Source organism: Pocillopora verrucosa, chromosome 10 (genome assembly GCF_036669915.1).
Source record: "Pocillopora verrucosa isolate sample1 chromosome 10, ASM3666991v2, whole genome shotgun sequence".
Classification (NCBI taxonomy): Eukaryota; Metazoa; Cnidaria; class Anthozoa; order Scleractinia; family Pocilloporidae; genus Pocillopora; species Pocillopora verrucosa.
In genome coordinates, this window is record NC_089321.1 from 3,557,613 (window position 1) to 3,571,508 (window position 13,896).

Consider the following 13,896-nt stretch of genomic DNA (forward strand, 5'->3'; position numbering starts at 1 on the left):
CTGAATTGCGAAAGATATGAGCAAAGCTCATTTTTGTGGTAAAAAAAAATATAAATTTAATCCGAAGGGGGTAGCTTGATATATACAAAAATATTAGGGAAACCGCCAGCTGCAAAGGCGAACTCGCTATACAAAGGAGTGTACATTGCCTTATTCCGCACATCCGATTTTGTCAGTTCCACTTCTAAAAATTTCCTGAGGGTATTTGGTAGAATATTTACATAATCTGTCAACACCTAGCTGACTTTGAAAGAGCCATTCATTAAATATTCATAGTTGTCACACTTGGGTGTCTTTCGTCTGATCTTCGCACTTCGACTACTAAAATACTTTCTGACTATTCTTCTCGGATGAGGCTGATTCCTTCCGCTCTAACTGTATGGTAAGTCCATATTTCATCTTATTATTGTGTGAATTCGCTGAAAATCGGGTTTAGTTGGAAAATTATTGATTCAATCGCTATATAATCGATCCGCGACAAACCACGTGTTAGCCAAGATTTGATTCTTGAGGACGGTTCTCAATTCCAAGATAGACAGTTTCAATATTCCTCCATAAGGGCTATTAGAAAGTCCCCTCCACTTCAAGTCTCTCACTCTCAATTCCTTAACAGCGTTTAAGATGCAATTCGGCCGCAACATCAACTTGAATCCCTAATGGCACTATACGGATCAGTAAGCCGAATCACAACGCTTTAGCCTATGTTCACATTAGCGACTTATTGTGATTTAACTTTGAGACAGTAAACACTACAGTTAACCCAAGCTCGACATTACGCTAAGAAAGTGTTTTAACTTCGCTGTTATTGCTTGGAAGAAGGAAAATGTCAGATGAATCAGATGATCGCAGATTGTCTTGTAAACATGTTGAAAACTCCATCTGTTGTCCGGCGTTTAAATCTCTTTCTTTTCATTTAAGCAGGAGTAACACAAGCGGCGCGATGGAATACAGCGAAGGCAAAAATAGAGAACACAGTAACGGGAGAGAGGGTAATGAGGTCCTTTCCTTTTTTTCTTCTTTTGGCACACTTTCATCACGTTAGTCTTGTCTTAGCTTTTCTCATTCCATCATTTCCTTTTCGGACAGAAGAGTCAGACACTTGTGTCAATCTGCCTTACTTTGGATGCTTGTCTGTTATCAGCTGGTACTGTCCTATTTTGAATACTTGCATGGAATGGTACTGTACAATTTTGAACAATTTTGTCTATTATTGGACAGTCCATGCAATTTAGGAAACTTTTGACTGTTTTTGGATCATAGGGTTTGATTTTGAGCAATGTCTCTTTGGGGATGGCCTTATGGTCCAATTTTGGACACCTATGATTGTTTTACAATGCATTTAAGATGATAGTGCCTGTTTGTGACCTCATCTGTCAGTCTTTGGATGGTACCATTCAATTTTGACGACCTGTTGTCAGGAAAGGGTTCTTTGAAAAAAACTGTATACTAATCAAATGTGAATTTTGACTGGGGAAGGCTAGGTTGGTCTCTATGGTTTCCTCTTAGCATTTGCTTGTGTTGCAAAAATAGACCCTAGCTAATATGTCCTTGCCTGTGCACTTTTTTCAAAGATTGGAAACAAGAAATGAAGATAAAGCAAGCAACTCCATCATCATTTTATATTGGTGTTGTGAAGATAAAGTACTTCTATTTGAGGGTAAGTAAGTATTATTAACTGAGTTGATAACATAAATTGGCCACAGTAAAGTAAAGTTTAAAGCTGAGGTTTCAAGTGTTAGCCCTTCATCATTCGCTCTGATGAGGGGCTAATGCTCAAAACTTCAGCTTTGATACTCTTTACCATGGCCAATTTACCTTGTCAACTCAGTTGATAATACTAAATTACCTTGATATACTCACCAATGAAGCACCACAGTTTCCTTAGAAACTTATCCCTTTACTTCTGAATGAGTTGACCCAGCAACAGGTTAGATTGTCAACATCTATTGTGTGGCTGAGACTAGCATGGTGCAGCACCATCCATATAGTCCAGAGGCTTCTCTTTTGTATAGCCACTGATGTCTTACATATCAGTTATGCTTACTTAACTTCCTTTTTTCTAATAAGCATTAATTAATTTTAAGAGTTACACATCAATGTGCTGACACATGGATGATCACATGCACAGCTATCGCCGGGAGGCGGTTCTTAGTCCGCCCATCCCATCTCCCGCTGTGCTACAGTAAAACCCAATCTTCTATGTCAGTGTAGGGTTTGCACTTCCTACACGGATAAGTACGCTTGGCACATTCAGTTTCATAATTCAAGTAACTTTTTTTTTTGGTTATTTCCCTTTATTTATTTGTCTGCAACTATGGCTAGATTTCCATCTACACCAAGTTATTCCTAAAGTTTTTATGGTAGCAAATTTCGTTTACCCATTTCACATTCACATTCAGTTTCATAATTCAAGTAACTATTTTTTTTGTTTATTTCCCTTTATTTATTTGTCTGCAACTATGGCTAGATTTCCATCTACACCAAGTTATTCCTAAAGTTTTTATGGTGGCAAATGTCGTTTACCCATTTCAGACCAGGTGACCAATCTATGACATATGAAGCCAGGTGACATTTTGATTGAGTGTCGAAAACAAAAACTAATTAAATCACAACTGCAAAGGAGAAGAATGGATAAAATCTCAAGGGGCTAATAAGAGCTCAGAGTAAACCACAGAAACTTCCTAGAGCATGGGAAAATGCAAGTGACCAGGTTACAACTGGGTTTAGTTTTGCTTCTGTTTAGCTGTGTGATTTGTGGGGCGCCAGTTCCAGACCAATTTAACACTGTCATGGAGCAAAACCAGTTAAAAACTGGAACTTTAACTACATATACTTTACGGAGCTTTAACTACATGTACTTTGTAACTTAAACGCTTGCTCATAATCAAATGATTTGTTTATGGTTGAAATAATTTTTTGTGCTCAACAGGCGTCATGGTAACCTCTTCATCTTTTGAAAGCAATTCCTCTTAATAAGGGAACATCAGGTATTAATGCTGGACTTATGTACTTACATGAAATTGAAACAAACAAACACACTTATCTTAACTTTTGGCTGACTTATCACAGGTCCTTGATAGCATTGACTTTTGTGTCTGATGAGTGAGAGGAATAACTTTTAAGTTAAAGTTGATATAAAAAGCCAGAGTTGCCCTGAGGGTGTGTAACATTTAGGCAGGAGGTCAGCACACTGAGGTAAGGAAGAAAATTAATCTGTAAAGTGTGCTTAGAATATACTTTAGTTTGTTAAAACAAATTTTTGAAATATCTCCTTCACTGGTTGATGTCAACATATGTTCTTTGTTTTACTCTATGGTACAAAATTAAAAATTAATAATTGATAGTTTAGTTTTCTTGTTTATAATATATCTGCCTTTAATCCTTATGTATTATGCTTTGAAATCAAGAAGCCTTGTACATGTAGCTTTTTATGACCCTTGGCTACTTATAGTACTATTTTATATTGAATAATATTATAATAGATTTACAGTAAAATAATAAACTGAAAGTGTAAACTGACAACCTTGGGCAACAAAATCAGAAACATGGAACCAAAGACTTTCATGTATTCTCGACTGGTTTTTTCATTGGTTTTAAAAGCAATTTCCTCCTTGTTTTTTTGAGAGCTTTTTTACTATTTCATAAGCTAAAAATCATTGTTAAAGAATAAATTGCTATGACCTTCAGATGCAATTTTCAAAACATCATTGCTTTTCTTTTATTTTGTTTGTTTCTCCTTATTGCTGCAAGCATAGCTATCGCCGGGAAGCAGTCCTTAGTCTGTTTTCCCATCTCCCGCTGTGCTACATTAGAACCCAGTCTACTGAGTCGACATAGCAGTTACAGTTTCTTTGTCGACAATTACACAGCCTGGAACAAAGAATAAATCACTACATAAATTTCGAAAGAAAGAGATACACTCTGATAAATATGGAAATAAAACCATGATTATCTGTTGATGCATATTGAAGCTATTATATGTTAGTGAATTGAGGAACACTAGAATTACTCACAATTTTTAATCTTCAACTGTCATATGAATCCTTCATGCACTAACAAAAGCACTCCTACTTTAATTTGTAAAATTAAACTTTCAGAGAAATAGCTCTTTGTATTGTAATAATACCTTCATGTACGCAGTGGTTGTACATGTATATTGGGTTGTCGCCATCATCCTCTTTTGCGGTCTGAAAACCAGGATGAGGAAAGAAGGGGAAAATTCACATATTCATTTATCCATATTAGTAGTAACTAACTAAATGTGCTCTGTTTTGGTACTAGGCAGCAGAAAGAACTCCAAGGGCTAAGCTCTCACTTCAAAAGAACTCTTTAATGCCAGTTGAAGACAGCCCATAGATGGGGAGTGAAAAACACCCATAAAAGGAGTGCTGGAATGGATATATTTTTAGAAGCTTTTAATCATTGGCCTTCTTCCCTTTCTTGGAACTAATTCAACTTAGAGGAGATAAACTTTACAGTCAAGTCTTAATAGTGTGGTTCAAGAGCAAAGTGAAAGGTAATTAAGAAGAGTCTGACAATGGATTCATTTTGGGGTTGATTATGTAATTCTTAGCCAGCTATGGCATTGAATTCCCTTCAAGCTTGGATTTTTTTTGCCTCAATATTTCCACAATAATCTGATTTACTGGTAATAGGGTGTTACTTATTCATTTATTTACCTCTCTCATCTTGTTGTCATTAGGTCAACAACTGCTGGTTTTAGGATCTGAAGACTCAGAGCTTAGGACTTCCCAGAAGTCACATCACAAGAAACCAACTCAAAAAACGGAAATTGTCAAGAGGTCTTATATGATTCATATGGATCTTTCTCGTTTTGTGTAATCCAATGAAGCTGGTGACGACTGTTGGAATATTCAAATTTGGTGCCAATAGACATTTAGAGCATCCTAGTCAGATGAAAGGAATTTAATTGTGTATGGTAAAGGTAAAAGGTAAAGAGAGTTAATGACTTACACTGTCCTTGATGCAAGATGTAATGAGAAAGTGTCCAACCTTTAAGTCAAGTTGTTCTCTGTGTTTCTGTATCATGTTGCATTCAAGGCAAAACCAGTGAATAAAAACGTGGCAAAAGGAGAGTATCATATTAGTTGAGGCAAAGTTGTTGTGAAGGAAAACAGGAAGTTTATTTAAATTACTGTATTGAGCAGAACTTGTTTAGATGATCAGTCAGCTTAATCATGGAGAAGATAAACATGAAAGATACCAACTCTTGTTTAGAGATGAACAATTTTGAAACAATCTGGAAACAATCTTAAACTCAGTTTAACACTCAACACCCTAACATCAGTATGCATATTCTCCATACTGTTCTCTATACATTTCTCAAGTGCTGACAAGGAAAATGTGTTTAACAATCAAGAGCTTGTTTAATTGGTGATCATTTTGTTTATTCTTGTGTCCTTAATGTGTGATTCTGGGGGGATACTATTGGGAGAAATTGGACGTTAGTCACTTCTAGGGATCAAATGGTTAAACTTTGCCTACTTAAGTGGGGAATCTTCTCGAAATAATTTTTCTGCTTAATAGAGTTTTAGAAATTGAAAGGAGAATCAACATGTTGGTCATCCAAGTACATTTTACAGAATAAGAAGTATTAGCATAACTGCTCAGGAGGTTATAGAGATTTTCATGTCTTTGATTGTTCAGGAACTTCACTATACAGGAGGTGATTATGGCAGGGGGTTAAATTTCAGATTGATCTGGCAGCAGTTGGCTTATTGTAAGGCAAATCAAACCTCTTAAACACTTTCTTGGAAACAAATGTAGACATGATCATGATAATATTCATTGAGTTGTTGCTTCTGTCATATGCATGTTACTATTGACCAAGTAATGTACAGGCAAGACATTGTGTATATGTTCTTAGATAAGTGACGAGTTGGAAGCAAAATATTATTTTGATATATGATTTGCAATTTGCTTTGACAATTGCCTGAAGAACTATTACAAAAGAATTATTTTACTCAGGCTCAGTGAATGTTGGTAGATAATCCCCATGCCTTCATTTCAAGGATTATTCAGTAATATTCACTTCACCTTCAACAAAATTTTTTTAAAAAGGCTTTATGGAAATTATGCACACTTTAACTTTTGCTTGGTGTGATGTTATTGTCTACTTCAGACTGTATTTTGCCTTTGATATCCTGGTTTTGTTTGAAATACTTTAAGTATATTTGGTCACACTTTTGCACAATAATAGTTACAAATTACAATTGCATTGCACTGAATTTTAATATATCTTCAAGCATATTGTAAGCAATGCCCTTAGATGAAGTGATATAATGTAATGACAAAATCTTAAAATTTTTATTTTACTTTTAACCAGATGAGGAGTACCATAGATACCTAAGTTACCATAGTGGTATTCAGTATCTTTGTGTTATAGTTATGTTTACATATAACAATAAACTGCCTTATTTAAACCATGGCTTGGCCACTGTCTATGCTTGACTTGATTTGACAATAGAATTATTAAGTTGATGACAAAAAAAAATTATAGACATGTAGAAGTAATTGCTAAGACCTGAGATTTTTGTACATTGCTAATTCATGCACGATTACCGCTAGTTCCCATACATTATGAAAATATTTGAGAATATAGGAAAAAAATAACCATTTTAAGAAGGTTGTGCTTGTCAAACAATTCTCCTTGTCAGTCAGTACCACAGGAAATGTGAAAAGAAAATTGTCAAGAATCTGAATATTAGGGTTAGGGTGTGAAGGGTTAACTCTTTACGCCCTAACATCAGTATGGATATTCTCCAAACTGTTCTCCATACATTTCCAAAGAGGCTGACAAGGAGAATTTGCTTAACAATCAAGAGCTGCTTAAGTTGGTGATCATCCCTTCTATTCTCATGACTTTCATGTTTGATTCAGGGGTGTTATATTAGGGAGAGATTAGATGCTAATCACTCTTACGGGTTAAGACTAACATCTACTACGAGCAAGCAACATCACAACTCATAAATTTTACCCCTCCCCCCCAGCATGCCAGAGAAATGTTACTATTAGAAGACTAGATGGTGGAGGCTGAAAAAGAACAAATGTCTTCTTTAAAGTGGCTCAAAGTGGTTTTGTTATTTCAGAAAATTATTTGATGGATCAATGCTACAACACTTTTTCGGGTGTTACCCGATAAAGATGGCGTCAGAAAAACGTCCAATTATTTCTTAACTTATTTCCGTGTTTTATAACAAATAGCGTTACCATCGCAACGCTACAGCTCTTGGAAACACGTTTGATTATCGCTGTATGTGTCTGTTCATTAAAAAAAACTAGCTCAGGGACTTCCATTTTCCCCAGGTACCATGCAGGACACTTTACTCTCCCAGTGCTTCTCTCCACCCAGGCGTATAAATGAGTACCTGTGAATTTTCAAGGACGCCTGCTGAAATGCTGAGGGGTAAACTTGCGATGGATTATTATCCTTTCTAGGGGGGAGTAGTAATACTCCTAGTCCTTTCATGCTTCTTGGAAACCGGGATAAGCTCCGGCTGGGTGGGCCAACTCAGTACAAAATTTATCTTTTTACCTTATTAAAATACAATCAGCATATCAATGATCATCTTTCTGCAAAGTTTTGATAAAGAAAAATTCCGTATTTAATGCTCAGCCCAGGGTAACCTTACATTAACAAAACTAAGATGACTCTGAGCTTTAAGTGTAGCGTTGTTCAAAACTTTGCAGAAAGATACATCTTGAGATATTAATTGCAATCCAGTAATAAGAGGCGGAGGTCACCCACCTTTTTTTTGTGCAGGAACATAACTCAAAGACTGAGGGTGTTTTTGAGGGACTTAAGTGGTAACCTCAGTTGCCAAAAATAAAGATCACATTGTTTTGTTTTGTTAAACCAAGTTTTATTTCATAGTGTTTATGTTTTTTATTTAGTTCTTTTTTTCGTTTTTTTTTTTTATGTTTGCTATTTTTCTTTTGTTTTGTCTTGTTCTTTTTATAACCATCTTCGAAGAATCCCCCCCACAAACAGGAAAGGCCCGGGAGACGAAGGAAGAGAAGGAAGGGTGCCGCCCTTGTCGGCCCGCCATTCAAAGTGGGGAAAATAATTTGAATAACAAATAATTTTGAAATTAATATTCACATTTGCGACCAGTTTTGCACGTGGAAAGAGCTTACGAACTATAAGAAACATCACGGTCTTTTGCAGCTATTTTGGGCCAAGAAATATTTCAGTTTAACTGTATTATCTTGAATATCGTCAGTTCAGTCAAGGCCGACATGTGTTTCCGCAAGTTTATTGACGGGATAGTGTGGTTTTAATTCAATCTCGAGGATCAATTGATGTCAATTCGTAAACAATGTACTCGAGGTAGGTTACCTTCTTATGAACTCCATTATTGAAAGAATTACAGTTTCCTTCATTTATTTGTTGCTCTTAAAAATGAAATGACGGAGTTAGATTTTAAGAAAAGAACATGTTTTGCACCATAGATAATAAGACACATCTTAAACAGCAGCCGCCATGATATATTGAATCACGTGACTTTTAGAGCACAAGCTAGAAATTCTTAATTCATTGTCGATGTGTTGATCGCTTATTTGCTTATGTATTTAATTCCATTATTTTACTTTTTCATAATGTAAATCGTTTCATATGTCAGGATTTACACATAATCCCATAATTCTTTATCTACGTGTATATGGCTCTTTGATAAAAGAACCATATGGCATGGTTCTTTATATAGCATATATCTATATATATCCATATCTATCTATATATATAAGGTGGTGCGATTTAATCGTGCTTGTCATTTCGCTAACATCTAGCCTCCCGCAATAGAGAGTAGAACCCTTTTTCTGGAGACCAGAAGCCCTCTTTCCATCCATATTGTCAAGAGCAAAAATTACTCAAACTCTCGTTTTGTTGACTATTTCTTTATTCTCTCTTCTACACTAGTTATCACAATGGGGACTAGCTCTGATCTCTAGCTCTGATCTTAGATGTCTTTGTTTTTCTTTCTAGGACAGCGGTGAGGACGAAAATCGAGAAGCGCTGAGGAATGTATCAAACAGAATAAGAAGCGTTTAGATTCGAGAAGCTCAAGGCAGAAAAGTTGCAGGATAACTTTCAACAAGGTTAGCCAATTAATTTTTATTGTCTTTTCATAAGTGCTATTTAACAGAGTGAGCCCGGTAATCCCCTGTTTATGTCATCGAGTGTATATTTACTAAATCATTTGAATTTAGTAAATAACACTTTTTGTTGTTCTCATTCGAATTAACGATGTTAAAATGTAAGTTGAGTTTGCATCAGAAGTTTAAACCTGGACTAAACGAACGTCTGCAATTAAAATTAACCAGATTTAAAACAGAAGGAAATTAGATCTGAAGGTGAAATCTGATTTCCTCCATGTCTCATTTCGTAGACCTCTCTTTCATTTTTAAATTGGTTTTTAGTAACTTACAGCAAGGTTGTTTCGATGAATCAGAAAACAATTTTGTCTCTTCGACATCAAAACACTAATGTTTAAGGAATACTCAGTGCTCTTCGTGCATGTTATGACCATTCATCTGTTTGTTAAAGTTACCATAGCAACAGTTTGGCCGGTCCAATGCTCTTTCATTTTAAGAATAAGCTTTTAGTCATCATACTCATTTGCCAAAGATTTCCTCGGTTGATAGATACTACGTGAACATGAAATGGAGCCTAATTTGCAATAGCCTTGTGTGTTATACCCAAATCCTAAGAGCGGAATTTGTTTTCAATTCTCTAGAAAAAGAAAACTTTGATCAGCCACTTTCATTATTATTATTATTATTATTAGTAGTAGTAGTAGTAGTAGTAGTAGTAGTAGTAGTAGTAGTAGTGTTATTTCATGCAAAAAAATAATTTCGTTTAATTCAGTTCACAAAGGATTTGGAGCTTGACTGTTGAATTTCTCGTCATTTGAGGAAAAGACCAAGCTTCAAACACAGTTCTCCAACTGTTTTATTCGTTATTTTTTTTTATCCTTCTCTCGAGAGCCATTTTTCTCTTGATCTCCTATGGTAATAATAATGATAATTTTCAAGAAATTAGGAAACATTTTACTCGACTCAGTTATAAACTTGGAGCCTATCGATATCGTCAAGTGTTTTAGCTTGGAGGGTGAGGCCAAATTCAATGTGTCCTAGTTTATCAAGTTCTCTGGTAAGATCTGATATATAATTGTCGCGACTGAACATTGTCATTTTTGTTAAGTCTTTTTTTTTTATCTTGTTTGTACGCATTGTGTGCCATTGCTTTAGTGACGTCTAGGTCATGTGATTTATGCTACTTCGTGGTTGAAAATGTGAAAATAAATGGTTGAGTGCTGGAAAACAGTCCTTGTTTCTGTGGACGAAGCGTTTACATGATAAAGATATTTTCTATTGATTAGGGAATTTTGCTTGATTAAACAAAAACAGTGGAGCCTAACGAAGGCTTTTTGGAATTTGTTTTTAATTCTATAGAAAGTGAAAGTTTCAATCATTGTTATTATTTTGAAGAGAGTTGAGCAAAAATGTTTACACAATGTATTTCAAAGGTGTTTTAAGAGACCAACAGTTCTTTTCTCAACAATCTGATGTCGATAAGCGTCATGGGCTGTTTCGTCGTCAGATGTTTCTCGCAGAAGACACAGAAAGTTGTCTCCACACAGACGTGAAGTCGAAAGAGTTTTCTATTTTTTAACTCTCTCACCCCTAAGAGCGATTGGCTTCTGATTCCTCTTTACAGTATCACCCTTGTCAAACAATTCTCCTTGTAAGTCAGTACCACAGGAAATATAAAAAGAAAATTATAGAGAATCTGAATATTAGGGTTAGGGTGTGAAGGGTTAACTCTTTACGCCCCAACATCAGTATGGATATTCTCCATACAGTTCTCCATACATTTCCAAAGAGGCTGACGAGGAGAATTTGTTTAACAATCAAGAGCTGCTTAAGTTGGTGATCATCTCCTCTATTCTCATGACTTGCATGTTTGATTCAGGGGGGTGTCTTGAAGCTTAAGCCAAATTGAATAATTTTTTCTCAAAGATAGACGCTCCCAAATTGTTTCTAAAGTTCATCATCAACTAACATGACCTTTCGTACTTAATTCTAGACGATGTATAGGAGCCCGGTTGTTAAAAGTCATAGCGGTTGAGGCTAAAATTATACGGTGGTTATGTTCCAACTAGATACCGCCCACTTCGAAATATTTTTTCGAGGGTCTTCTTGATGACATAGACTTTTCTCATCTAATTGGAGCGAAAATCTTGGAGCCCAATTGATAAGTGTCTTAGGTCTTAAGCTTAATTCAAAGAACAAGTTCCATAACTTTATTTTTCTCAAATTTTTCTTAGAATTAATTTTCAAAGCTTGGAGAGGTTTTTGATACCCAGTAGGGAATATTTAAAGGTTTCTTTTGTGTGCTTATTTAAATACAAGCTCCTAGATCATTAAAATACATCTTTCCTCCTGAATAAAAATTTAAGGAGACCGACGTCACATCTCTTTTATCTAATAATGCTATGATACCAAAGAAATCTGGTTTTTCATGGGAAATAAATATATTAAACAATTCAAAGATGTTGGAATAACGACGAGGAAAAAGTTCATCCAAGGGAATCTACATAAATAGAAAATAATGATTTCATGATTTCATCGCAGGGTCTGTTCAAATTTTACTGCAAAATGTCTCCGCTGAAAGATTTATCTCAAATAGCCCACATTCTTCTAGTTTGATTTACGAGAGAAAAATTTAAAATCTCGTGTTTTCACAGTTCTAATAGCTTGTTTTCACATGACGTAATGGTGTCCATGTTATTGTCTTAGGCTTTCCTATGGGATTTGAAATCATTCCATTTGGCAACTATTTCTTTGGCTCGAATAAATTTACATAGCTGCACAGCATGTTATTGATTTTTTTTTTTTGTTTTTATAACGTTTTGTCTGTTACCTCATTCTTGAAAACTGAACAAACTCTCTCAATTAGAACTAAACTAAAACTCAATTCAATTGAGCTCTTCGGAGAACTGCGAATGAATCAATTTTTTAACCTAGGAACAAGAGATTATAATTCTTTTTAACTCCACACTCATAACAACAGCTACTACAAATTAAAATAGCAGCCATGAGGAGTCTTAATAATTGGTCATCTGCGCATTCCTGCGAAAATATTTCACTTCATTATTGTTACAATTGAAATGTCATTTAGTCTAAAGTTTGCAGCTTTTAATTCTCGAAAGACGTCCCTTAGGGTTTTTTTAATTATTATTCAAATATCTACAAATTTCCAGCAATTACTATGCGTCAGACTTTAAAACTTTAACTCTATTTGGTGCGAGTGAGGTTTGTTAAAAAAAGATAGGATCATTTGAACCTTAAAGGAATTTTTTCGCCAAAAATGTGAACAGCAGTTAGGGGGTGAAAGTTCAATGTAGACTCGGTTGATACGATTTAAGCCTTGGAAACCAGGAGCCCATGGGCTCCTGTGGAAACTTAATTTATGCAACTATCAACCATCATATTTTAATTTGTCGTTCTAAGAAGAATTTTTGACACGAAAATGTTTGTTGTGGCTTTGATATAACCTGTCAGCTAATAATTAAACGGCTCATTCCTAGAACACAGGAACGAGACAAAGTTAACTTAAATTGAAGTTTATTCCTACAGCAAATTCTGATAATAGTATTGAATCTATCAGAAAATACGGGTTACTTTCTCGTTCCTTAGTACGATCACTCGACAGTTTAGGACTTAAACACTTATTTCACCTCGTCCAAATGAGTTCAGCATTGGTTCATGTTCGATTTCATTTGTAGATTTCTCGTTTATTTTTATTTTCTTGCAGACTGAAAGCCTAATATCTCTGATGCTTCAAGCGCAAGTCAACAAAGTGAAAGACAGATTTCTAAGAAAACAGATGCAGCACATTTCTGGCAAGAATAATCTGCTAAAATCTAAGAGTTAAAGCAGAAAAACACCATTTCGCGATTTTGTTGGACTTTTGAAAAACTCATGCAAAGGGCCTTGTGATTTTAAAAAGATTTTCCCGATGAAAAACAAAAATACGCATGCACCAATTTTTCCTTTATTCGTTCTGTAAGTAACATCTGTTCAAATGTGGCGAATTTTCCCGCCAAAAGACTTAGAAAAAATACGGTGCTTTAAATACGCATGCGCTGTTTTTTTTTTTTTTTTTAAAAAATCAAGATGAATTTTGCTAATAAACTCTATGTTTATTTCCTTGTTATCTTGTATTATTTTCATCTACCTATATTTGGCAAGTCAATAAAGCGAAGTGTTCATCGGTTTTTATTTTTTCTCAAATATACTCAATAAGTCACGAAAGGTTTTTATTTGTTTTAAATTCTCATTAATCATAACTTGATTAACTGGTCATTTTCAATAAAAAGTTGTTCTAACAAATTTTCCGTATATATACTAAGACTTTTGGCGGGAAAATTTGGACCATTTTGCACAGAGTTCTCCCTAGCAACTTTTCGCCAAAAAAATAAAAAAGGATTTCGTTTTCTCCTCCAAAAGAATAAAAAAATTACCTCGTGCAAAAAAAATCGAAGAAGAAAGTCAAATTTTCCTTTTAACAAAAACTTTTTTGCACGAGATAATGCTCTCACAACGAAATACCAAAAAGCAGTACAAAAAGATTTAACTTTCCGATGAAAATTTTCAAGGTCACATATACCCTATCTTTCCTCACATTTTAGTGATTTCTTTGCCAATTTCATTTCTATTTCTTTAAGCTTGAAACTTTTCATGTTGCCTTTTACAGAACAATAACAGTTCATATTGCCAGCTTTAGCTTGTAACACAGGGCACACGAAACTTAAAGCGCACCGAAGATTTTAAAAGTTAAAAGTTTTAAAAGTACGCCTTATAAAATTGAAA

The 13,896-nt window shown here is 34.9% G+C and overlaps 2 long non-coding RNA genes across 4 annotated transcripts; both read left to right on the forward strand.

Moving 5' to 3' along the window:
• The first annotated feature begins 265 nt into the window (after nucleotides 1-265).
• Nucleotides 266-6,443, forward strand: LOC131782116 (uncharacterized). 3 transcript variants are annotated; one of them, XR_010719013.1, is made up of 7 exons: nucleotides 266-382; nucleotides 922-1,177; nucleotides 1,572-1,657; nucleotides 2,930-2,987; nucleotides 3,070-3,195; nucleotides 4,282-4,516; nucleotides 4,703-6,443. It is a non-coding gene; the product is annotated as an uncharacterized lncRNA (long non-coding RNA). The 3 variants fall into 3 exon arrangements; XR_009340010.2 differs by having other exon boundaries at nucleotides 267-382; nucleotides 922-989; XR_010719012.1 differs by having other exon boundaries at nucleotides 299-382; nucleotides 919-1,657.
• A 1,698-nt stretch (nucleotides 6,444-8,141) lies between these two features.
• On the forward strand, nucleotides 8,142-13,189 carry LOC131782063 (uncharacterized). Its single transcript, XR_009340009.2, has 3 exons — nucleotides 8,142-8,350; nucleotides 9,005-9,117; nucleotides 12,839-13,189. It is a non-coding gene; the product is annotated as an uncharacterized lncRNA (long non-coding RNA).
• Nucleotides 13,190-13,896: the final 707 nt, after the last annotated feature.